At 47.5% G+C, this 27,428-nt stretch overlaps 1 protein-coding gene across 21 annotated transcripts in view; it reads right to left on the bottom strand.

Annotated features, from left to right (window-relative positions):
• add3a (adducin 3 (gamma) a) overlaps positions 1 to 27,428 on the bottom strand; it is a 67,727-nt gene that overhangs the window by 31,359 nt on the left and 8,940 nt on the right. For 6 of the 21 annotated variants that reach the window (XM_040187403.2, XM_078080473.1, XM_078080467.1 and 3 more), the window contains exons 2-3: positions 25,400 to 25,437; positions 18,822 to 19,055 (exon numbers count right to left, since the gene is read on the bottom strand). The gene's annotated coding sequence lies outside the window, so the exon portion shown is untranslated. Of the gene's footprint in view, positions 1 to 76; positions 525 to 18,599; positions 18,706 to 18,821; positions 19,056 to 19,643; positions 19,782 to 25,399; positions 25,438 to 27,428 lie in introns of those variants that run through there. The other 15 variants (XM_040187402.2, XM_040187408.2, XM_040187407.2 and 12 more) reach the window with 9 other exon arrangements.

Below are 27,428 nucleotides of genomic sequence, written 5' to 3'. Positions count from 1 at the left end.
AGGAACGTAAATCCAAAATCTAAGCGCAATGACGCAAGAAACCCGCCCATAAACAAATAAACCGAGCCCGACCAACCTTGTGTTTGCAGCCCGCTCAGTGAATGGGAGACTTCAGGCCGTAGTAGTGAGCAGCTGGAGCGAAACACATGTCTCTGTTTTTCTCTGCTGCCTGCAGTCTGCGCTCAAATTCCAACACTGTGTCCCAGGCAGAAGCCGGGGCAAAGACGGGGGAGGCGGGAGGGGGAGAGAGAGAGAGAGAGAGAGAGAGAGAGAGAGAAAAGAGCGGGATGTGGACGACCAAAAGTGAGATCCGAGCTGCGATCGGTGCACCTATCCGACCAGAAGGTCCATACGGAGGCTCTTTGGTCCGAGCTGCAGAATCCCGCGGTCTCTGTTTATCACAGAGAGACGCCTCAACCGCCGTGGGTGTGTGTGTGTGTGTGAGAGGGTGTGTGTGCGCTGTGTGCCCTCTGCAATTGAGGGTGAGTGTGTGTGTGTGTTTGTGTGGAAAAGCTAAAGGGACCACGTGACGCTGGCTTAATCCCCCGCCCACCGGCTAGAGACACACACACAGACACACACACACACTCAGGCTCGACCAATCACAGCTCCGGCTCACGCAGACTAATCACACCACTCCCTCCTCCTCCTCCTCCTCCTCTTGCCTTTTCTTTCCCTCCCATCTTTTTTTTCTCTGATCCATTCACTTTCTAGTCTCTCTCCCTCTCTTTATATCCTTCATTGACACTCGCCGCTACCCGGATGCCCCTCAGGCGGCGGCGGCGTAACTAAGGCCACACAACCTGCTGCAGCTTTTTACAGCCGCTCCTCCTCAGAATCAGCGCTGTATCTGGATCTGCGGTGGACTTTATCTCCTGCAAGAGCAACTGTGGCGTCAGACACCGAGCCGACCGAGCCTCCGATGCCTCGGGTTGTTTGGTGAAATCTGAATCTGTATTTCCCGCTGATATCTGCTCAAACCAGCTGTGTCATCAATGACGCTGGCATTTTATCATAGTAACCCGCAACAAGCTGCAGGGTGGACTCCCACACTCAGCAACACTTAACCTCTACCTTTCTATCACCAGGGCTATACAACCTGTGTTGCTCTACCATAAATATACACAAATTGGTTTGCAAAATGAATGATGAAATGTGAATAACTTATAACCTGATCAAACAAAAGAAAAAAAAAATAAAGCTCGTCAAATATTGATGCGGCGCAGCCTCTGGTTTTCCTGCATTGCCCCACGTCTGCACACAGTGTTTTCATCTGCAGTGTGGAGTGTATGCCAAGTACACACTGGCACAGAAGGGAGACTGACCCCCCCCCCCCAACACCTCCCCCGCTCCACTGGACGTTGGTGCACCACTCAGCACTTTGTGCCCCACTCACCCTCACATACACACACAAACGGTCCTGAGTCGTCCCTGCCAGTGAGACACACACACACACACACATAATAACACTGAATGATGCAGCATCCAAACAGATGTGAGCGGAGGTCATTGCATGGACGCACTGTGGATTGTGTGACAGACATCCCAACTGTCAATCGACTAACACCTTTGTCCCACCTAAACCCTTAAGCCCAAAAAGGGGCCCGGGGCCAATAAAGCCGTGACAGTCCCGGGACGGCGTCTGAGCGGCTCCGTCTTACTGCCTAATAACAGCAGGCGCGTCCCCCTGAGGACAGCTAATCATGACCCTGTGGAAACCCAAATAACTGTTTTCGCGTCAGGTCGACTCGCGTGACAAACAAGCGCCAACGTCAGACCAAACCCCCCCCGCGCTCAAGTAATACCGTCTTGCTGGTGGAATCGCCCTCTCCTTGACCTCTGCGATAAGCCGTGGACAGAACACTCCAGCGTCTCCCCGTCTGAAAGCAAGCCGGCGTCCCTTTTACCGCCAAAGGCCCCCGCGCTATCACCGCTTCCCAAACGGCGAGCACTAGCAGGAACGGAGCGACGGGGCACGCTAACCCTTCCGGAATGTGCTTCAACACTTTAGCTCATTATTGGTCCATGGGGGCTTCTTCACAAGAACAGAGAAAACAGTCGGAAACTGACAGGTGTGGTTGTGCAAACAGAAACAGAACGGGTGCAACGCAACCCCCCTGACGTAAGAAGTATTTATTTTACAACTCTTGACTACTTTTACTTCATCCACCTCTTCACCCACATGACAGGAGGGGTCAATTGGATTCCCGGAGGACAGAATGAGGCCGAGTGACGGCCTCCGAAACGGCTCTTGGTGACAGCTCAACTCTGCCTGTCTGCAGAGCAGCTCGGGACCTTTGTGTCTGCCGAGGAGTTTTTGCCCGTCTTACCAGACCATTAGAACGAGAAAGGGCAGTGATAATGAATAGAACAATCGGACCGGCCGACACAATCGTTGCCAGATGGAGCGTCTAGCAGGTGGAGGTAATGCCAGTTATGTGTTGATGCAAACTGTGGTGGAAATAAGTGGATAATGTCCTTGTGGTAAATAGAACATAAAGGTTTGCTTGCTTCCTGGATTGTGTTTGGTGGCAAAGTATTTCACGCTGCAGGACGGGCTCCATCTGGGTGGAGGAATGGTCTCCCCATGGCCTCTGTACCGGCTATGTTCATAAAGTCAGGTTATCGGGGTGCTGCCATGACGCAAGTTTAGCTTCTTTTCTTTACCCTGCAGGGTTTGAAAAGCGGCCAGTATTGCCTCACCTGCTGCGTGAGCAGACACACACACACACACACAGGAAAACCTGTAAAACTGTCACTCCTCTGTTTATCCGGCTTTTAACAGCCTGTCTAGTTTTGCGCTTGTGTGCGAGTGATCTTAAATCGCCTCTAATCCACGTTTGAGGGGGGGGAAGAGGCATTTGGAGAGCAGCTAATGTTTAACGCACTGAGACGTGCTCAGGTTCACTTCCTGGAGCGCTCGCTGGGAACAATGCTGTCACTGTCTGAGCGCCGGTGTGCGTGACGAGGTAAGTCTGGCTCAAGGGTCAGGTAGAGAGACAACGCGCTCCTTTAGGGACAGACACAGGAAGCGGCGCGCTTTTGTTCCGCGTGTTTTAACTAGTCGTTGTTACTCCTTTATCTCCCTCATTGACGGAGATAATAAGAGAAGAGGGCTGGAATTGATGACGGAAAGCCTTCGCCCAGCCGCCACCCGGGTCAGACGTGCCACTCCAGCGTCAAGTTGAAGAAAAGCACCTCAGTGACAGATGGTTTAGGAAATACACTGTTTGTCTGTAGGAAATGAAGAGCACGTAAGCTCATTAAGAACCCAAAGTGCAACTAAAACTGAGAGAGGGAGGCAAACAGCTGCTAATAATGATCCATTGATTTCCATTCATTCTTTTCTGTCCTGATGTCCCAGCATGGGAATACGGTGATTGGCACTAAATTAATCTCTGTTCAATGCGATTGTATTTGAGAGGCTGACACTGATTGGACAATGTGAAAATAGAAACGACCCCCCCGGTTCAAGTGTTCCCAGTATCCCAGGTCATCACACAGTCATCACTGAGCCCCCCCGCACACACCTTGTCCACTCCCTGTTCGCAAGAGAATAATAAAGATAATACACAGCTTGAGCAAACAGCAAAAGGGAACCAAACATCACATCCTCCAGCTTTTCATTTCTTTATACAAATACAGGACCATTCAAAAGTCTGGACACGCCTTCACATTGAATTGAATGAGGTGTGTCCTGCGTCCGTCTGTTCCGTCTGAAAAGGTTCAGACGGAACCATTTTGAGCACAACCTTTTCTTCAAAACGTTACTTTAAGTCCAAAGTGGTTCAGTAGTTCAATTTTTATCTAAAACTGCTTATATGCTCACAGCGGGGGGGGGGGCACAGGTTTGAAGCCAGTGAGAAACGGGTCCATCACAGAGTCCACGCTTGGCAGACCGTCGCGTGTGTCTTCAGTGAAGACCGCGACATGAAAGCCAACGCAAACATTCAGGAGAGAAAAAGGTGCTTTGTAGCTTCATATCCCAGCCAACTCCTCTCAATCAAAGCCGGGAGAGGAGGGGGGGGGGGTCGCCCGCTTTCATCCCACGGGCACCGACCACCGACGGGCGTGTAGCATGAAAGAGGGTGATGACCTTCAAATCCAGAGAATGTGCGTTCCGTGTGCACGCGTGCTCTAAGCCGCTCTTTGTGGCCACGGCATCGGCAAATACACTTTAAAGTTGTTAAAGCAAATGAACTAAATGAACCTGGTTAGCTTCCTCTGCAGCAGCGTTAATACTGTTGCACACTTTTGTTTTTAACGCAGATAAACATGGCTAGTTTCGACAACTTGGGGAATACTGATTTGAGTTTTATGGGAAGCGACACTGTGTGCAGGTGAGACGTTCAGCTTAGCTTAGCTTAGCATAAAGAGGGTCACAACAAGTCTGCCGATGCACGTAATAAACCCAACAGCTCAGTAGTTAATGGGTAATAACTAGCTTGTTTCTTACTGTTGCATGCTATGCTCAGCTAACTGGCTGGAAGGCTGGTGGACACCAGAAGTCACAGGTTTGAGCTTCATGGCAATAATCACTGCGACACGCGATAATCACACAGGTCATTTATTATTGGTACGTCCAAGTTAATTGGGCATGCTCAGCTAGTTATTCTGACATTGACGTTTGAGCAATTTAGGACCAATTTAAAAACTACACCAACAAACCCCATTGACATTTGAGAGTAAACTCCACACACACACACACACACACACACACACACACACGCACACACACACGCACACACACACACACACACTAATCGCCCTTTGGTTGGTTGTAGCTGGTAATGACAGAGACACATTTTAACGGGACCCCGTGGCTTTAACCAGCGGGTGCCGCAGCTGCTAAGTGCTACCGTGTGTCCTCCCCGCCCGGCGCAGAGCGCTCAACGCCACACCAACACAATGTGTACTTTTACAGGAGAGCCTTCGCTTCGGTGTGGATAACTTCACATTTTCCTCAAAGCTCAATGCCTGGATAAGGAAAAAAACAGATGGAGGTTGAGCCTGCTGTCTTTATAAAACTACGCGCTGATGGTTTCTACCAAAGAGTGGAAAGGTTTTCATCGCACCTGCTAAAAAACAGTTATTTTTAATGAACACATGCGCGTGCACACAGGAAAGTTCCCATAATGCTCTAGGGCAGTGGTCCCCAACCTTTTTTACCTCACGTTGGTCCGAACGACCGACGGGGGGGGTACCAAGCGGTCTGCGGGCCGGTGGTTGGGGACCACTGCTCTAGGGGACGTGACAACAAGCCATTTTTAAATCTATATTAACTATATTTTGGCTAATCTGCACCATGTATGTAAGTATGCAGCTATTAACAACACCCGATGGTCATGAATTAAATTTATCGGAAATATTGAACCACGTAGACCGGAGTCCAGAAGCTAAACTGCCGTCTTTTCATTGGCTGAAAGAAAACGTCCAGATGAACGTTCTGTAAGCGTTTTCATATTTGTAAAACCCTGGGAAGTTGACACTCTGCAGACGCTTACAGTCCCTGCAGTCCTTACAACAGACACACAAGTTGTTGTTTTTCGGTGCTTTCTCACGGGTGAGAGATGCAGGGTGGAGCACAGACAGTAACCCTCGATAATTTATCTGCAATTTATGGGTTCATTCTGTGTGTCGGCCAAGGAATGAAACCGCGAGGAGCACTGAAGAACAAAAGGGTTAGTCCTTGATGCCCCAGAAACAGAAAGTGAAAAACAAACGTCTGCACTAAACCGTTCACGAAAGACTGTGGCGCCGTAAAGCTTAGCGGTCCAATTCCAAGGAAAGCGGTTTCTGTGCCAACCGCTCAACACCAATGTGAGCCCTCTGCACCAGGTAAGCACTCATTTAGCCTCGACCGGCTAACTGGGGAAACATTATCCACGCAGAGACAGCCGCTTCAAGGCGTTTCTGTGCAGTGTTTCCTGGGTTGATGATACAATTTTGTATTTATTCATTCCAATGTCGAACATCTGCAGTTTGAAATCAGTCTTGCAAAGTTGTAACACGATCAGTAGTCATGTGTTTCTCAGCTTTATCAGGGTGTTCTTATGGGTGCTTATGCTTTGGGCGAAGATCGATCTTCCAGAAATCTTTGTGTAATGATTTAGAACTTCCTTAGCACTGACTTTGACTTGACTGCTGGCTGGAACATGTACACATAGACAGTTGGGCCGTATTCCATATTTTCAAACTATCCAAGATTAGCTGAGGAACTTCTAGTGAGTGAGACCGGGCAGTAAAGTGGGAGGAGGAGGGATTTTGTGAGAAGATTTAAAAGAAAAAAAACAATGATGAAAAACGATGAAGCAAACCAAAGTTCAAGGGTTCACTGAATTTCCTTTCATCGCCTTTCCTAAAGACTCAAATAAATCTAATTCTGACCTCATGTATGAAATGAGATTATTCAGAAATCAAGCCATGTCCCTTTTGTCAGATGGAGTTGGACTGTTGTTGCTAAGGGACCCATGAGACGTCTGTGGTGGAGCAACCAGGCACAACACTGTGTGTGTGTGTGTGTGTGTGTGTTCTTTCAGGGACTATCCATTACACAATCCAACAAAGCAGACGGATCCAAGATTTCGGGGTCTGGATGAGGTCATTACGCATGAAGTAGAACTGCAGTCCCATGTCTCTCTCACAGACACACACACACACACACACACAGGCACACATGGGCACACAAACAGTCACACGCTCTCATGCGTTACTATAGCAACTGCAAACAAACACCCCGTGCAAGTGGTCCTTGCAGAAAGGAGGAAGAGGCGGTGAAACGGAGAAGAAACGGAAAATGTCCGAATGTGGCAGCGAGGGACATCACGCCGCAGCATCATGCAGCGCTTTGTGCTCGCTCTGTCACTCCTTCATGGCAGACCAACAGCCTATGAACGTCCTCCAAACTTAATTTCTCTTGTTTTATATTAAGGAAATTTGTATTTGTATTTCGCAAGACGACAAGGGGAATTGTGAAATAATCTCATCTCAACAGAATCTGTGTGCAGTAACCACAAAGACAAGCCCCCCCTCCCACCATGTCCCGTACAGAAAGGTCTTTTCATTCAACAGAAGCAGCAGGGGGAACCAACCAAAAGTCGACATGGAGCTTCATATCAAAGTGAAGTCCGGCTATTGAAGCTCAGCGGCCTAATGAAATCTAGTAAAAAGTTAAAAGTGACATATTTTTCATTTGCAAAGTGCTTTTGTCATCTAAAGTGTTAATTGCAAAAAAAAAAGGAAATGGGATTTTATCAAGTGAGAAAAATCCCAAAAGCTGCTGCCCTCTGGGCAGGACTTTGTGGACTACAGCATGGGACCATGTGAACTATGAAATGTGTGGTCTCCACGGAGTGGAAATGGGCCAGCTGGGCTTTGATGAGCTCTTGTTTCATTTGAAAGGAAATCTCAGCATGTCTGTCCCCCAACAGGAAAGGAAACAAGCAGAGTTCTTCTCAGTGAGTCACTGTCACTGTGCTGCTTTGACCCTTTGTATCACATCTGACCGCTCAATGGCACGGGGTGGAAAACAGCCTCCAACAAGTGTGTGTGTGTGTGTGTGTGAATGCTTGTTTCCGGGCCTGTCACATCCAAGCCTCGGGGGTTGCGACACAAATCCATACAAAACATCCATCCCGGGACTGAAAGTGGCCACAACTGATGCTGATGACATCCAGGAGATCAGGGATTTTGCTGCCCTTGCTCCCCTCCCTCCCACCCGGATCCTTCCACTGAGCTTCAGTCATGCAACAGAAGATATGAGGATTCCAAGTCTGCTCTCAGGAACCTGCATCCACACCCAACAGCGATGATGTCAGGGTGCACTGACACACCCACCCAGTTCCCCTCTACACCCCTGCTTGAGGGTTATTTGTAAATATGATTCAATTGCTTTCCTGTCTTTGTAAATCTACTTCCCAAGGTCACCTTGGAATGACACGCCACAGTAAATCTCAGCTCTGCTTAAAGCCAATGGATAACAACACGCCTTAAAGCAGAGCGCCACCAAAACAACAGCCCTGCTCTCTGTTAAAGGCTCATTGAGTCAGTAAGGATCCATTTCCCCCCATTTGTAATCTGTCTCCTTATCACGCTTATTCTGCACTTGTCCTCCTGTTTTGCCTGCAGTGTAACAGTGCCTCTCTCCCCACGGGACAGACACACATACACATTTATTTGTGTGTGTGTGTGTGTGTGTGTGCGAAGGAAGAACAAGCTTCCTGTCAGGATGTGGGGTCCAGCAGAGGGACAGCGGCACTTTGCCAGGAGTCACAACTTTCTGCCGAAACCAAATGTATCAGTGTGTGTGTGTGTGTGTGTGTGTCTGTGTGTCCGTCCTTGTGGCACATGCATTCATGTGCAGTTGTCCGATTGCTCGCACAGCTGAGCGGGTACACTTCTACATTGTCCATTATTTGGGTGCTGTGGGGGATCTTTCTGTCATGAAGTCCTGTACAGCAGAACTCCAGATGAACCTGGATGAGGAAAAGGATCCGCGTCCCTCCGGCACCACGGTCATAGCGAAGCCTTCCCCCACATGTGTGTCGGCGATAATTAGACCACCCGGGTGCAGACAACAGTCCCCAGTCCGGGAAATAATGAAATGACTATTATTTCACCGGGATCATTACTCAGTCGGTGTCTATGGCAGCAGTCATCCCATTACCACATGATATCAGATAAATATTATAATTTCCATTAATCTACTGTTATGCCTTAAAAACAATGACAGTGTGGCTTAAGAAAAACGGCTACAATCAACCAGATAAGCAAGTTTTAAAAGCATTTAGAAGGATGTGCATAAATGCAGTACGTTTGTCTACGGTGCTCTAATCATTTGAAAAATCACAAGAGTATCGTTTAAAATGATTTAAAAGGGAACCAAACCCATTTCTGCATAAATGCAGAATAAATGACCTCATTACCAACTGCTATGGGAGTGTTTCTGTGTGTGCAAGTAGGTCCAGCTGTTGCTTTGCACACACACACACACACACACACACACACACACGTATCTCTCTCCCCAATCAGGACGAGCTTAAGGGATATCCAAAGAGAAGCAGCATTACCATCGTGGCAATTTATTGTTCCTGAAAACTAGTGTGTTATTCAACTCAACGTCGCCGCGGAGACAGAGACCTAGTGATGCAATCATTAAGGAGAGCTTCACCACAGCTGGCTGCTGGAGAGCTGACAATTCTGACTATGCTGAGGGGATTTGGGAGACTTTTACACCCGATACACTTCTGAGATTGAATGAAGGACTTGTGGGCAATTTAAACACTAAGAGCAGGTGTATGTTTCAGGGAAGGACTTCTTGATCAGCGATCCTCAAGATGGAGACAAGCAGTAAAAGCCAGAACAGGTTTAGGGAGGTTTGTGTTACAGTGAGCCGCTCAGTAAAACCAACACTTATCAACGGTGCCTTGGTCTCTTATCTCTTTGGCATCTTGACGGGAGGATCTGTTCTCCGTGGCCGACGTGCAGACTGTACTTCTCATTGCACGAGTCGCTCTCAACTTGAGGCTAGAGAGGAACATACCACGGATCTGACAGGCCTGACATATTAACGAATGAAGGATTACGTAACTGATGACAGATCATTGAACACATGATCTCTCCAACCATCAGAAACTGTGACGGAACACTAAAGCAGGCTAATGGTTATTAGGAACTGCGGCGTCCCACCGGGCATCAGCGCCAACTCCGAGTGGCTCGGATACCTTTTATTCAATGTTGGAAAAAGGTAACACCTGCACACCAACACAATACTGTTTTAATAGCATTTAGATCTTGGTCAGTTCTGAATGTTCGGAAAAAAATACTGCCATATTTACCATGCACACTAACGGACAAACAACTTCAATGGTGGCAGGTGGGGTTCATCCAAACCATTTTTTATAATTATTTGTGCCTGTTCAAACATTCTGACCAGAGGAAGATCCAAAATACCAATAAACTCTCTATTCACTCATTTTTTTCTGATAGCTTTGCAACATGCAAACACCTTTTCAGGGCACACTTTAATCCACACTGGACCGGCCAGAACGTTAATGACCCGTCCTCAGTGAAGCACGCTGTGGCCTTAAGGATTCAAACCGCCGTCACCTGCCTCTTTGACTTTAGAAACTTTGGCGTGGAGCCGCCACAATACCAGAAGCCCAACAAACCTTTTGGCATTTGTCTTAACTTACCTTCTGCTGTCATATCTACTTCCCGTCTTCGGTAACCAAAGCAATCTTAGAAAGGCTTTTGACCTAAAGTACTGAAAGTAGTGATTGAAATTGCCGTCATATAATTCTGTGATCACACAGTTGGATCCATGTCAAAGGCCACAGCCTTTTTTTTTGGAGGGAGACGCAGGGTCTCTTACGCCTCAATTAGCCACCGATTTGTCGGCCGGGGCAGGTAAATACGAGGATCAACCCCCGGGGCCTCCGTGGCAGTGTCACTGCCAATTAGTATGATCAAACACTGGGAAATGGAAGAAGGAAAAGAGAAGGCAAGAGGCACGGAGGGAGGCGCGTGACCTCACTCGATGCCTGTTGCTGAAATATCTGTCTGCTGGACCTGGATGAGGGGAGTATCAGCAGGGGGACAGATTGCCGGGATGCATTTTTCGGAGCTATGCAAGGCGATACTGAGAAATTCCACAACTCTCCCTCCACATGGTCCTCGGCTGACAGAAACCATCGTTATCCCCCTTTTGTTTGCCCTCCCACTTGTGTTGCCTTAACAGTATCCTCATCCATGAGTAATGGCTGTCCGCTAAAAGATGACGGAAATACTCAGCAGTTAGCCTCGCCGTGGGTTTTTCCTATTGTTAAGCTTCTTTCGGCCCAGATGGTTAACCGAATGTCGCCAGCAGACGGGAAAGCGGAGGACATTGACTCGCCTGATCGGAACAGACAGAGCCACGCACACTCGAGACGCGCACCCGCCCGTAATATTGAATCGGTTTCCCCGTGGTAACGCCGACTTTCAAGTCATCCGTTCTGTTTAAACGATCAGATGGAAAAACGCCCACCGTCACAGCAGGCCTTTCATTCATCTGGTGTTTAATGACGAGCACCCAGGGTGCTTTCCGCGTTTGAGATGAAGCCAAGGAAGATTTATGGCCGGCTGATGTGCGACGTAAAGCACGACTGTGGATCTCATACGGGGGAGTCGAGAAAATGAGATTCCATCAGAGGGTCCTTATTGACAGCCGATAATGCTGGATAGTTTGAACAGAGGCCAGTAGGGGGAAATGATCCGAGTAGCTGCTGCTGTGAGTAATAAAGCCCCAGTGATTTGATAGACAGTACTGGAGCAAACACCCAGCCGAGTTGCACAGGCTGCCGGATGAAACTTTCCTCATCTCATAGAACTTTTACCAACTAGCTTAAGCAGATACTGTAATTCGTTACCCTCATTCTGCTCAGAGTCATCACAGTGGCCAGAGATCACCAAAGTTGAAGCGGCTCACGTTTGACTCTTTTATGTTGAATTACTCTTTAAAGTCACGTCACGTCATTTGCTTTAATCAAACCAATAAAAATCACCAAAGTAGTTCCGTTATATTCCTGTCTATATTTCACTCGACGATTGGACAAAATGTAGTTTAAGGCTTCTTTCCTTCATCTATTCCCTGCAGCCACTGTGACCGTCCATCCGTCTCTGATCTGCTTCCTGTTCAGTAAACTAGAGCCTCTACGTTCATTTGTCTGAACCTTTGTTTGGCCTCTAGCAAAGGGTGCCTGCCCCCCCCACCACCCTACACCCCACGTCCCTCCATCCTCAGTTTGCCTCTTTCAACCACTTCCACTCTCCCTCCTTCCCTCCTCCACCAGTCCGTCCTCTGCTCCGCTCGTTTCTCCCTTCATCTGTCTTTCATCTCCCTCGTCCTCCACCAGGTCCTCCTCCTCTCTCACACTCTGTCCATTCTCCTCCTAGCCAAGAGACGGACAGCGCAGCGTCCTGGCAGCTGTCCACCCTCCCCTGCCTGGGCGGAAAAATAAACAAGCGTCCACATGTTCCCGAGGAATTTTAATGACTTCCATAACTTTGGCTTCTTTACCTGCCAAATCCCAGGCAGCATTGGGGAAGAACGGAGGACTGTGGACGAGCCGCTGTTAGCGCCACTGATGACGTGCTTCGTAAGCCTGAGCCAAGTAGGATCGTTTGAAGGGCCGAGCAGCTTCAAAGAGCTTCTCACACCAAAAGCCATATCAGATCGCTGAGCTAAAAATACGAAATAAAACTTGAAACTAAAAAAATAAAAATAACAAGTACAATAACAGAAACTAATAATCAAAAAGGCTGAAGTGGTGGGTATAAATGACTGTAATTTGCAGAATGCACACAAACACAGACAATACATTTGCTCCAATTATGTGCAGGAACCTTGAATGCAATAAAGCAAACACTAAATGCGTGTGGCATGTTCAGCCGTGACCTCACAGCAGTGAACCCAAGTGATCCATGACACAGAGGGCCTTAATATAGACCTAACCACGTGCATCGGCTGGAGGTGAAATGTATCGAGAAGCACCAGGAGCCCTGATCCTGGTTGTGTAGCGTATGACATTCAGCAGGTATCCCAAACAAACCCTTTCACAAGAGTGCCGGCAAGTCTCTGGTGTGTATGAGAGCACACAAGAGGATACGTTTGTATGTGCAGCGCTCGAGGTGCAGAGGACACTCACTGTTTGTTAGGAGTGAGTTTTATGGGGACGTGACCCCCCAGATTGTTGGGTCAGACTCCACTGACCCGCTGGGAGCAGAAAAGAGCAAATTGGTCTCTGGTAAGAGCCGAGACGGGGCAATAAATCTGTGGAATTGCTATGTCACGTCAAATATTTAGGCCCATTGAGGACACAGGGAAAACAAAGAAGAAACAAAGTTCATGCTGCCCATGAATTTGTGACAGTTTTGAAAGTGTTTGCTTCACTAACCCTTTTACAGCGTTACATCTGTGCGTTTTTTTTAACCGCCAGGCCTCCTCTTCGCCCTTCATCAGCAGCACAAATCAGATACGTTTTATTACAGATGTGTCCGCCGTGGGGAACACCCAGCCCGTTGGCTGGACCGCTGTTTAGATTTCAGATCTCTTACGTTGCGTGTTTTCCTTTCCCTCTCACCCGGGGCCAGCTGCAGAGGAAATGACAATACAAAGCAAAACAACAGAGAATAATAACACCTCCTCACACATATTCAGGCTGCCTACCCTCTTCTTCCTCCATGTAACGGGTATTTTTCATTACCTGTGGCTTGGTTGAGTTCTCGACCAACTTCTTAATCTGCGCTTCTGCTTGTTTCATCTACGCGATTGCGACCCCTGACCCATGAAATTGATACGTCACTCCGTCTTGCAAAAGGCTCACTCCCCCTCTTTCCCCCTAGCCGTCGGACCCCGTCCTCCGTCATGCGTGAGGAATTCTGGCTTTGTTCTTCGACTTTAAGCCCTCAATGATTAGCAGGCCTCAGAGGGTGGACCCGCAGAACTCCCCCAAAGTTTGGATTTTAGAGCTTTATGGCTCAATTAAGAGAACTGAGTAAATCCCATCTGTACGTGTCTGTGAACAGTGAAACTTTTCAACCCTTTACACCCCCCTTGTAGTTGTGACAGTGCTGTGGATACAGGTACACTCTTAAACCTCCCTTCACGGAGGAAGAACAAAGAGTACAGACGACCAGTCTGAGACGTCCTAAATCAGCGGATTTTCCAGTAAACCTGATTAGCCAGGTCAGGAAGAGAGACCACAATCGTACAAAACTAGTTATACCCTTGCTCTAATCCATTGGAGACGTGAGGAAAAAGATTAACAGGATTCACACAGAGAGGAAGAAAGGTGAGACGTTGACTCTTTCCCATTGGAGTGCACCTTGAATGGCGGTTGATTTGAATTTGATTTCCTCAAAAAGGGACTCAATGGGGTGCTGTCCATTGAAAACACCATGGCTACGTGGTCTACAACAGGGATGCTCTTAGGGAACGTTAGCTGGCTAACAGTGAAACAAACACGTTGGATAATGTTAGCAAACAGGGAAAAGAAAATATTGTATTGCCTCAATGACTGGCACATTAAACGCTCAATTCATTCATGTATAGTGACTTTAGGGGTATTCTTGGGCACTTTTCGATGAGAAAATAAGCATCTTTGTAAATGACCTCGTACAATATCGCTACAAAGAAAGCAACTGGGAACTTGAAGTGCTGAAAAAACTGTTGTGTTCACTGTTTTGTTGATGTTTTAGTAACATTAACTAACTTAAGTCCAGCTTTTAACGTCAAACCACAGCTTGTTCCAGCATTGATATCTTCAGCCTCACTGATGCAATTCCCTCAATGGGAGGTGTGGACAGTCGAATTGGAGTCTGTCCTCGCTGAGCCATAGTCAAATATCCAATTCTGAAAGAAACCCCATAACGAATGCCAATAAAAAGGTGGATTATAGTTTCATGCAAACAACAGACCTGGAATTACTCCTTAGGAAAAGCTGATTGTACCTGATGATTGTACCTGCAACGGTCTGCTAATATCACTGTGAAGACAGGGAGGGAAGCGGTCTTTGACAGAATGGAAACAGAGCAGAAAGACGTCTGCCGATATGTGAACCTCAGGTCAAGGTTGAAACAGGAAATCAATGCGGCGTATTTGCAGATAGAAATACAGTGGCAGACGTTTGGCATTACACACTTTACCATTGAATTAAATGAGAAAATGTGTCCAAACGTCCGACCGAAACTTTACATCAAAGTGAAGGCAATGAGCCCCAAATGAACTCAAGCATAATGGAAAGTAAATGTTGGACAAAACGAGTGTCTGGTGGAAACCTTTACTCACAGCATCTTGCAGCATTCAATATATAACTCAATCCTTTAGTATGCATTTAAATTTAGAATATATTACAATTGTAAAACGTAAAAAAAAATTTTTTTAAGTAGGCACATTGTCATGTGACATTTACCAGGTCAGAATTTACATTTATCGAGCACCAAGAGCAGGTTGAAGAGGTGAATCTAGATTCTCCTTTCTTCTTCTTCTTCTTCTTCTTCTACAAATACCTGCTGAGATCCAATTCTAGTGACGAGTACGGGGAGTAACATGGCAGCATGTCGGGCCACTCTGCCAAGACACGTTGAGCAAAGGTTTACCATGAACTCTGACCAGGTTCAAAATGTCATCGGGTTTCAAATTGCAAGCCTCAAAGCCTTGTGGTGAAGGTAGACTGGGCGAAGAGAAGGGCCAGAGATCGCTACCAATCAACTGCAACACGAATCCTCCGTAAATCAAATAACCATTAAAAAACACGGCATCAATCCTCCCTTTATTGGAGCCGTCTTCCAAGAATCTGATGAAGTAACTTGACAGTAAACCCGTCTGTGGGAGAGACGCCCAATGTCAACAAAACACGAGGATTTTAAGACTGAAGGAAATTGTGGCTCAGTTAGCTTATGGGAGTATCTAACTTTAAAAGATGTTAGTGTTTACTCAATAAAATAATCTTTACCTACAAAATAAATGTTCATTTAGCATTATTAGCTCACGCTTGCCATTGTTTAACAAAACATGATTCCTGTGAGCGTGTCAACTAGGGGTGCAACGATTCAAATAAAAGGTTAATACATTTGCCATCAATTGTTGTTTGCTTGTTGGTATAATATCCATAATTAATTTAAACCTGATTTCCTTACCAGAAACAACAGGGATCTCAGAAACTTTGCCTGCACTGTCCAGTAAAGTTACTGAATCGATTTCAAGTCACTGAATCGAATCGAATCGTTCAAATTAACCCAGATCGTCCATGAATCGAATCGTGATTCAAATCGAATGGTTGTTAAAATGAATCGTTACACCCCTAGTGTCAACCTTCCATTTAACCTAAAGACGTGTGCGGTTCTTTGACAAAGCTCGTATCTAAGCTCCTCGGTGGCGCGCGGCCAGAATCCATTTTCTTTCTCTTTGAGCTGGACGCCACCAAAACACCATCATCAACAAGTCTTCACCAGCCAGCAGCTGAGCGCAGCAGCTTCTCTGCGGGCCGACAGGTGACGCTCCGCAGAGCTTATTGAGTTTGTGTGCACTTTTATACAAACAATTAAGCACTGATTTAAAACACACACACCCACACACACTAAAAAACACAATTTTGAAAACTAAATGAAACGCAGCTGACACGGCAAGCTGGAACACATGCTGTATGACATAATTGCAAGCAGACTGGAAGCGCTATTCAACACACACACACACACACACACACAGTGATTTACAACACACGTTAGAAAGAAGAGTAACACCCGTTTCTTGGACAATAAGTCCCCCCCCCTTTCCTGTCTCTATGTAAAACACACCCATGCAAGCATGGAGACACACAAAAGCTCCATCAACCCTCCTAAAGTGGAAACATAAGGAGAGGAGCCGGAGACGTGCTTGGGCCACTGATGTTGATTGAGACACCGCGACAATAGTTCACCTCCTCGCCCTCAGCGTGGGGGAAATGAAACCGCTCTGCGCTGCTTCTAAATGCTTTGCAACTGCATGTCTGAGGTAGAAGTACAACAACTCCCAGGTAACCCTGAGAAATCGCTCTCGGTGGAACACACAGACATTGTTTTAAAACCGTGACCCGAGAGCAAGCATGTGGTGTTGAGTTCAGATGAATGCACATCTGCCTCGGGAGAGGAAATCAAAGCCAGCAGGATTGCAAATCAATCGGCCTGAGGCAGCAAAATTTTCTTCAAGTCCTTCCTGAAACAAGGAGGAAACTTCCAGAGAACGGCGAAAAAGATACACGGCGTGACGCAAAGGTCCTATTACTTTCTCTGCAAAGGAACTCCAGTCAAATATTGGATTTGACGATTCAGGATTCTTTGCAGGACCGAGGCCGTCGCCATGGCAGCGAGCGCCACGGGAGCAGGATGTGTATGCAGACCATACCGCCCTACCAGAGGGAGTTAAATCCCGGGGCAGAATACACTAGCACTCTGCAAACCGTCGGCCACGTAGAACTTTTAGCAGATGGAACTGCACCTGAACCGACCGTTCATGTTTTCTTTAATATTAGCCTGTAATCTAGTTCTCAGCAAGAAAACATTGCGCCAAATGAGACAATGGAAAAATGCAACGTTTTATACACACTGTATCAGCTGTTGTTACATTGTGAAATAAGTAATGCACTCAGGGGACCTCTATTTAAAAGTTACGTGCGCCTCGGTGAAGAGAAAATGGAATCACTAAAGAGAGATGTTGTGTGTGTGTGTGTGTGTGTGTTAGAGAGCGAGAAGGCCGCTGCCTTCAGGAGGAAGCACCAGAGACGCAGGTGTCTGCTCCACTGACGTGAATCCATCACACTTCATCACTTCAGCGCTGAGAAGGCGAACTTGACAAGTCAGGTTTTATTTGCGAGCAGCTGGAAGGTTATTTTAGCGGTGAGGAACAGTGACACGTCAGACAGAATGAATGGACACACACACATACATACACACACACACACACACACACGTTGAAGTCTTTATTTTATATGGACACGTGCATTTGTAGATTGGATTTCTGGGGATGTGGTTCTGAAATTTGAACCCACCTCAAAATCAATAGCGGCAAAGTAAATGACTTCCTCTGTGGACACAATAGTATATAAAATAACTAGTGTGAGGAACTACATCTGTGCCTTCCTACTGTGCTCTCGCTTAAACTAATTTGATTAATTTAGCGGTTGGTTATTTCAAATTCAACTGCAATATACAGATTTCAAACAATAGAGGGCATCATGCTTATTGATTGAAAAACTATCCAGAATTAAAGTATTGCTAATAGGATGTGGACCTGAATCCATCAATGACAGCACTAAATACCCATATGCATTTCAGCTGAACTAAAGTGGTTCGGGGGTTTGATTACTCCTAAAGAAGACGACAAACTCAGTGAACATGCTCCATAACCTTAATCATACCAATCCCCCCCAAGCGAAATGGAACTGTTGTTGTTAGCAACACATTCAGGGCTGGTAAACACATAACAAAATGAGGGCAACCAAAACAGAGACATTTCCCCTTTTTCAGGAACACCCAGAAAACAGCAGTCAGAAATAGAAACAAGCCGCTCCGGCTCCTTGTGACAGTTCAGTCAATGGTAAATGGACATCTTTGAATAGATGAGAACCGCAAAAGCCCTTAACTGAATCCCCCCGCAGCTACAGAGCAAGACGGGAGTCACAAGACAAGAAGAAACATTGGAACTAACCAACTCTTAAAAAGTTATAAAACAGTGGAGGGCCCTACGCAGAGGCAATAGCTGGTCCCTTATCAGTGGGCCAGATGCATAACGCCCCCCCCCCTATGAACTAGGAGCACATAAACATAACCCCCCCGTCAACCCGCGAAGCATTCGACACTCGAGAGGGCGGCACCTCTCTCCTGCACACAGAAAGCCACCCTGGACCCATTCACAGCTCCCGGATCCATTCTTCTCCAAAGTGAAAGCAATCTGCAAGGGAGGGAAGAGGCCCTCGGCTCTTTCCTTCAGCATCAAGCGACCAAAGCAAAACGTTTCCACACTCTCTTCGCCGTCATGTGGCCTGAACTACACGCATGAGACGGCGAGAACACATTGGACTCACGTGGTAGTTTATCCCAATCTACGTCCTCTTCCTTAATACTGTCAGCTCGGAGAAGATGTCACAAGTGCACAGTGGCAACAAGACAAGACGGCAGTGAGAAAGCAGCCTGGATGGTGGAGAACACAGCATCCATTATATCAGCCACAGAAGACACACACACACACACACACACACACGCACAGCAACAACCGGCTAGCTTTGTAAAGAATTTGCACCACAAACCTGCTGGAAAGCCAGTCGGAGTCACGCTGCTGCCTGTGAGCCTCGGCCTCTGGTTGTGATCCACCTGCACTGCAGCGAGTCCCTCGGCTGTACTGCTCTCGCTCTAACACGCCTCTCCCATTGTAGCTGTGTGCAGCGCAGAGCTGTGGCCCGTCTCCCCTCTTTCCTTCACGCTCCTCCTCCTCCGACAATATCTCCCTTATCTGCCCCAGGAGCTGCAGAGGAGTAGCCAGCCTGTGATAGAAGGGGGAGGGTCAAAGCCGATTCAAATTCACACACGGGAGTGTGATGACGGAGATTTCCCCGCCCGGCGCTTCAGTGATCACCTTCAAAACTTCACTTTCATTCAATTTGTTCCATTCTTTTATTTTTAGACAAGAAGAGGGTCTCCGACAGGAGAGACTTTCCCTACGTTCTCTATGCTAAAAAGAGTCGTCCCCCCTCTCCATTATTCCTCCATCCAACACTTTCCCCGATAGCAGCTTAACAACCTCATGTGAGGAATCTCACCCCCACACAAAAGATTTAGGAGAAAGGAGGGAAGAGCTCTATGCACATCATGAATGAGTCAGCAGGCAGTTCACTTAACTTAGATTTTCTTTGACTCAGTGGGTCATTTTCCCTTGTTTCCAGTCCCCCCCCCCCAAAACATACCGATGGTAAAATGGTAATTGTAGGGCATTGTGGGGACTCAATTTCATACCTAATAATCACATCTAAGAGGACACAGATAATGAATATGTTTCAGTGTGGCAATTTGTTGACACAGCAATAAAAAGAGGGGCAGAGGATTGACCTTGAATCAGCATGTGAAAGACTCACTCGCTGACTCCCCACTGACACTGCAAAGGTTCAGCAGAGGAGACGTCTTCCTCCCCGCTTCTTCCCTCCATGTCCTCTAAGCCTTCTGTGTGCTCTCACCAGACAGAAACATGGCCACTCTGTACACATCATTTCTTCTGTTCTTTTTAAACTGGAGGAAAGGCAGATATTAAGGGAAATCATTTTCCTTGAGATTTAGTGTAATTTAAATAATCATAAGCAGACATTTGACTTCCAATATGTATACAAGTGCTTGGTGTCTGTAATCAATTGTCACCCAGAGCAACAAACACAAAATAACCTTTGAAGTGGTGCATCCTTAAGACGAACGCTTGCATTTGGAGAGAAATAGGGAAGAGAATAATTATAGGATGCAAAATACATAAAAAGGTAGAAGAAGACAAACATTTCAAATCAACTATTGGAGCTGAGAAGGGTGGATTATGGTCGGACACAAGCTACTGCATATCTGTCGAACCCAAGCGGCCGGGATTCCCTGCTCACTGCTCGCTCGTCTGTGGCTTTCCGTTTGTGAAACTGCGTCCAGGGCGCGGAGGCTCCGCCCCCCCCCCCCCCGCCAGGGCTGAACGCACCGGACCTCCCGCACCGGAACCGGTGACGTTTGCGGTGTGCTCGAGCCGCGCGGGAAGAAGCGGCATCCTCGGTGATGTCGAGGATAACTGGTGTCGGACGGCTGGCGGCTCACGTTTTTTCAGCAGAGCCATCTGAGACCTGCACAGCTCCCCGTTGTCGTAGTGACGGGGAGACTCTTTAGGGGAAAACTCCCCCACGTGCATTTATTTAGCGGGAGATTAAAACCACAAGCAGCAGCACCACATCCACTGTGGCGGTGTCCCTGCGGCTCTCTCTCTTGGACGGTGCATACCTGTCCCAGAATAAACCTCGCCCTCTGGAGGCCCGGTCTAACATTAGAACACATTTAAGAGGAATGTGCGCAGCCCCGGCCGTCTACAGGGAATAAAAGGGACGCGCGTCTCGATTATTTATGTGTGGGAATTGCAAGTTGTAACTTTATTACAACCTTAAAAAAAGCGTGTGGGGTTGATGGGAGTTAATAAGCACTTATAGGTAATTGTATATCCCAGCAATATATAGCAAATACAGTAAAGCAGGCTGAGCTTTAAAGCCAGTGTCAAGTTGTCACTGGTTGTGCTGGTTGGCCAGTTTGTGCGTACATATGATCCGTGAATAACATTTATAAGTTGTAAAATTGCTGTCAGTCTTAAGACACAAGCACAGAACTGCAGCAACGGCAAGAAATAAACCATAAATAGCGATCAGACGCGTGAACTCCGTGTGCGTGTCTGGCTGCATGTGTGGAACCAAGGGGCATTTTTCTGACTTCAATTGTTTGCGTAATTCTTGTTGTATCGGTTTGCGTTATTGACTGGTCCCCCTCCCTCCCCGTCCCCCACACACATTGATGCGCTTCGTGTGACCTCTGAGAACACCTGCATGCACCTGGAGCAGCTGCAGGGCGGGATTGACTTTGGCGACAGAGGGCAGCAGCGGGTTAAGGTGCAAGTGAAGTTAATGAGTGTTGCCGTAAGAAGCATCCATCAACGTGCAAACTGTCCTGTTTGCACTGTGCTCACGGTATTCACAGAATAAGAAGAACCTGGGATCTCGACGGAAAGTGTGATCTTATTAGGTTTCTTATTTCACACATAATAGGCGTTGACACAATACGACATTTAATAAATATCGGTTGCTTCATAAGAACTTATGACAAAACAGCCCCGAGCACACGTCTTCATTAATCATCTAAATTTGTATATTTGTCCCTGTTTATCCACAGAATTCGAGTCCTGAGGGGACGTCCAGGCACACTGTGGTGTGTGGAGACCCTTGCCCTACTTTCCATGGAGGTGGGGGTTTTCTTTGATTCCCCATGGTGACTGTAACGCCATGTGACAGAGGTGAACATGCCTTCCAGTTAATGAGTCAAGGAAGTCCTCGTTATGGTAAAAAAAATACACTGAGCGACGGGGACTTTAACCTCAGCGTGCGAAGGTTGCAGCTTGTTTCCGTAGCGATGCCGTTAGACTGGTTTACGGCATGTTGTCCGTAAACCAGTCTAACGGCTACATTACTACTTGTGCTGGAAGTGTAATAATAGACTAATGGTAATTAATTGGTTTAGCACAAGCATAAAAGTGATCCACGCACATCAGGTCAGAGGACGGGGGGGGGGGGGGGGGGGGGGGGTCTTGGCTGTGAAGGCCCCTAACAGTCGGACAGTCACGACGCCCACTCCACTTCACGGAACATTTCCACTGCCGGAAGCCAGGTTGAGTCATCACGTTATTAGATACCGAAAAACACCAATCTCTGTAGAACGAAATAAGAAATTCCCCCTGCGGCGCTAATGAAATTGTTGAGGACAGACCGGGATGAGCTATTGGAAAGAAAAGGCTTTGGACTGGAGATTTTTCATGCATACAAACTACTTTAAATCATTGACAATAAATGTGTAATTATAGCTAAATAGGCTAAAACCAGAGACAAATAAATCCATTGGGGATCGTAAAGACTAAAACACAAGAACTCCAGGGGTATTTTTCCACTGGGACTGACCTGCTGTCAGGTCATGTCAGACTAAAACACCCGTCCCTCCCCCCCCACGTCCATGTCCTCCTCTAGTGTCATGAGGAGGCTCTAATGAATCAGCCTATTGAGGCTCAACTGTGCACAGGCTTCGACGCTGCCAAAGGGGGTGTGTGTGTGTGTGTGTGTGTGTGTGTGTGTGTGTGTGTGTGTTTCCGGTCCGACTTTCCCAGCCTCCCAGAACACAAAGCTGACGCTTGTGGCCCCTCAGCACTACAAAAGCACCACAGGCCCCCAGAGCTGAACGTGAATGTATGTACATCTCAGCGCAGGAGAATGTCATGTCTCTTTTACACCTGCGCATGCGTTTGTCCACATTCATCTGTCAATGTCAACGGTCAAGAGAAAAGTGGCGTTTCACCACCTGTTACGCTCCGGCTACCCTAGCGACTACACGCCTTTTATAGTTTCATTTTGCCCGCGTGGCCGTCCCCATGATACGTTGGCTCGCTGTATCAGTCTGTATATTGCATTGGCTTTAGAAGCATACGAGGCAAACATCACTGCCTGTATTTGACCAGCAGTTGATCAGCACTTCTCAGTACATTCCACAACGGCACTTGTTATCGTAAGACAAACCTTCAACTGGCAAAAGGAATTTGCAATGTAACTGTGGTGACTCCGCTTTTCCCAAACCACGTAGTGACGGCAGGTGTCCCTGACGTGGGTCGGCAGTAAAGCGTGAGAAATGTGACAGAAATCGTCAGACGGGTTACGATGCTCCTCCTGTGACGGGACGCTTCACTCGTGGTCTGTGAAAGAGAAACCTACGGTGCGAATCGACACGCTTCAGCGGAAACTGACAATTCACTCGCACACGTCGATGAAACTGTTTAATATCACAGACTTTTCTGAGCAATGAGGTAGATTCAAAGGTTCTATTCTATTTAGCGTTTTAACAGTTTAGTAATCTATTGTAGGTCAAGCTGGTTTTGTGTTTTGATTGATGCTTCTTATTATTGAGAATGAGAATTTGATCATTGATGTTTTTTTACCAAGTTGTTACATACATAATGACATAATCATAATTAATACATAAAACATAATAAATACATAATTATGATATGAAACGCACGGATGGTGGCTGTTTTTTCGTACTCATCAACATGAATTCACAGTTAAGACTGTATGAACGTATCCTTCGTTTTCTTGGATGGCCAAACGGAACGTTACTTTTGTTTTTTTGCCGCCGCAAGGGACTCTGGGACATTAGTATCTTCTTTCCATTTGGTGAAATAAGGTCCAATGTTCCCTAAACTGAATGAGCTATTGAAGCACCTTTCCTTGGCATTTAGAAAACTCTAATTGTGGCAAAAAGGGAACGCTCGGCCGCAGCCCAAGTCTTCAACGTCAGGTTTAAGAAGCCTTCAAATCTACTCCGAGAGCAGGCCGACGATCCTATGAAGTCATTTTCCTTCTGTGCAAATGGCTTTACGAGCATCGTGCATGACATCAACGGGGCCAAGCTGCACGCTGAGGCCGTCCACCAAAGTCACGCCATGAGGAGACTTTGAACGAGGGTGAAGGGAGACGCTGACGGGTCTTTACTGTCCCGCGGAGTAGAGGCACGGCTGGTCCTACTGCAGGACGGAGAAGAGACAGCGAGGAGGAGCATAAGCTGACAGAAGGAGACTGAGGAGAGAAAGAAGGAGAAGACAAGCTTACCGAGGAAGCAGATGACCAGTGGAAACTTTGGAGCCAGTAAACGGTGCAGCAGTCATGCGGTTTTGTATTTCTCTTCTCTTTCTTTTTCCTTTATTTCCTTGGAACCCAGCTGGTCTTTTCAGCCTCCATTGTAACGGCCGACACCGTCCAAAACCTGAACTATGGCCGGCCCTTTCTTTTTCCCAATGCCTCATTGTATCTTTGTTACGTGGGGACACCTCAACTACCCGATGTGGTGCAGAGCGTTCTCTGCTTCCCCGCCGCCAACCTCCATCGTGGCCATTAGTCGTGTCAACTACCAGCCACCCCCTTTTTTACGGAGCAATTCAGTACAACCTCTTTGTGTCACGGGCCGCTTCTTTACTTACGCTACTTCACACTACTTAAGAAGAGAAAAGTGTGTTTTAGCTGGCGGACACGCGGGGATGGATACCTCAGTCCTGCCCTGGTTATACCGTATGATCTCCGTTCACCTCGACCCCCCCACTACCACTACCACCTCCGTGTGGACGTATTTGGAGGGGTGCACCTCCACGTGTGATGTTCGGTGTGCGGATGCTCAGTAACAAATTGATGTTTTTGAATTGAAATCAGTGTGAAAGAGAGAGAGAGAGAGTCCAGCTCATAATGAGACGTGTCAGCAAGCAGGGCTGCATTGTCTCCCCCCCCCACGCTCTTTACGTTGAGATGAGAAACGCTTACAGAAGGTGACGGAGAAAAAGGGGACGCAGAGGGTGGAGGTAAGACGGGAGTGGAGGCGAGACAGGGTCAAACAGAAAGGGACAAACAGACGGGGACGTTGGGAACTAAACATATTTACACTACAAAGAGAAAAAAACAACAAAAACTGGACAGAGAAGTTAAATAGAGAAAGTCAAACCCAAAGGGGCGTTGTCCTTCTAAAGCAGGGTTTCCTCTACCATGATATCTTAGAGCATACGTCTGTGCACGCGCGCACGTCCGCCCAACACCCCCCGCTTCCCCACCCTCCGCCTCCCACATGAAGCTAGAAATCGGGGAACACACAAAAACGCCTCAAAAGAAGAAGACAATCATCCGTAGCAGTTTTAAAAACCACAACATGCACAGATTGCACAAAATAAAAAGCCAGAATCCCTCAAAATATCGCACCTAAATTCATAGTTCATCGGTGAGCAAGCTGAGATGTGAGATGACTTTGTGATTGGTAAAGTCACTGTGAAACAAACACGGTTAGACTCTGTTTAACAGTTAAACATCTGGCCTAAAGCAGCTTGGAGGCTCGCCACTGACCAAGTTCGTGCCATTTGTCCAGGGCAACCACAGAGGAGCCTCGCTGTAATTCTCGCCGTACCTTCGGTGCCCTTGGGAAACCACAAGAGGAGGGCGGCGGCAGGAACCAAAACACAACGTTTCGCCTCATTGCACATGAACCATTTTGCCGTTAGAAAACAAGTCGGAAAGGGTGTTTGACGCGTTCTTACCTCCCTGCGGCCTCCTCGCGTGCACCGCGTCTCGCCAACTGGGACAGAAACAGACACAGAGACGTCATTACTTTCTGCATCCACGTCCCCTGGCGGCGTTTACATCCGTCCACATTGCTCCATATTGAGGTGGATACAAAAACAACAACTTCTAAGGCGAGCAATAAAAACCTGTCAGTCAGATGGCTCCTACAATAAAGCCTGAAACCTTTTCATTACGCTCGCAAACTCCTGGTGCTCTGTAATTATACATATTTAACATTCTTTAATTTAATAATCAATTTAATGTGAGCCTGAACCTGTAATAATGTATTCATGTGTTTCTCCGCTGTACGACTCATCTACAGGAGGAAGCTTTATGGATGTATTTGAATTATGCTGCCCACACACAAGGACTCCACCATGTCTGGACTCGGCTCTGACACTGCCCACGTGCACAGCTTTCTACAGGGGAGTTCACTCAGTACTTCCCGCTTCGGAGGGGGGGGGGCTGTGCCTCCGGACCGTACCGGGGGGACCACAGCGGTCCGTGCCCTTGATTGTCATGTGTCCCATCTGCAAAAACACCAACTGTGTCAACAGCAGGGAGCGCGCAGGAGAGCCGGAGCGCTATTGATAGCACGCGAGACTTGTTATTGTCGAGGGTGCTGCGCCTGCATTCCATCATAATGATAACGGGACACTAGGAATTCGGGATTGGTCCAAAATAGCACCTAAAGAAGAAAAATAGGGAAGAATGTGTAGAAAACATCCAAGCATGTGACATCAGGTCGTATTTGGCAGAAAAGCCAATAGTTGGGCACTGGGGGGGGTTTCTGCTGCAGTCGGGTGAGAAGCTGCAAAGCACCCGAGATGTGAAAATGGCCCCAGACGGGTGGTTGGTGGAAACTAACACCTTTTATCCAGGTTGGTTTTTCCTTCAATTGTTCAGCTCTATGCAGCCATAAAATACAAAGAGAAAGCTCGTCAGTGAAACCTGAAGGGCAGACACAGGGATGCATTACAGCGTCAACAGTAGGACTCTGCTTGCTAATTCATGCACACACTTTCAGTCATGAGCATCAGTTTCAATTTCAAACGGCTCTTGATCGAGAGATTGTGGGTGGTGTTCACAATCACAGGGATGAGGGTTTGATGCTGGTGCTCAGGCCAGCGTACCAATGAGCTACAAACCCTGAAGCCCATTTGGCAAATGTCTTCATCGACACCCTTCGCTCAAGTCACTTTAGACGTCGGTCTAAACTCGTACAATATTATAAAAGAATCACGTTAAATATCTGCGTGCGTTCTCTGAACCGGAAAGGCTAAAAAGCTGAGCCACCACGATCGCTGAGCCTCGTGGTACTTCCTGCAGACTAACTATATAAATGACAATTTGGTGTAAATGACTTGGTAACTTTACAGGGAATCAATAAAGTTCAGCACCTGGTCCCGGGGGGAACCCGTCAGCTGGGTTCAAGCCTCTCAGTCTTGGTCTTCGGGCGAGATGCAGAGAGACAGGGGAACGCCAGCACAGTTACATAACAAGCTTGCTGACCGCTGCGGTGGCCACAGTGATTTGGTGGATGTGACTGTCCGCCGCCTGCGCAGAATGCCTGCCCCCCCCCCCCCCCCCCCCCCCCCGCCCCCCCATTATATAAAACCCAGACAAATGTTATTGTGAACTAATGGTTGCGCAATCCATACTGGGGCGGGGTGAGGCCACTTCGAATCAACAGTAAGCACTCGGGGCCCGACGAGGGCGCGCCGGCTCTGAAAGGCACCGCCGCGGGACGGGGCGACGCTTCCCGTCTGCTCAGATCTGCCACAGCTGCACAACAACCCCGACGACTCGTCTTTTTCATTCCGTCGGACGGCTGTGGAGAGAAAAACGTGGTTCGGGCCACGTGGATCTCTTGCTGGTTGGAGACCTAATTCAGAGGAACGTGGGGGACGGCAGGCAATGCTCTCACTGCCGCTTGGGCCGAATCACGGAACATGTGACTTCAAAATTGAATGAGAATAAGTGAGCGAGGCGAGGAGGCGCCAC

Source organism: Gasterosteus aculeatus, chromosome 9, assembly GCF_964276395.1.
Source record: "Gasterosteus aculeatus chromosome 9, fGasAcu3.hap1.1, whole genome shotgun sequence".
In the NCBI taxonomy this organism is placed as follows: Eukaryota; Metazoa; Chordata; class Actinopteri; order Perciformes; family Gasterosteidae; genus Gasterosteus; species Gasterosteus aculeatus.
This window is presented reverse-complemented; position numbering and strand designations above follow the sequence as displayed.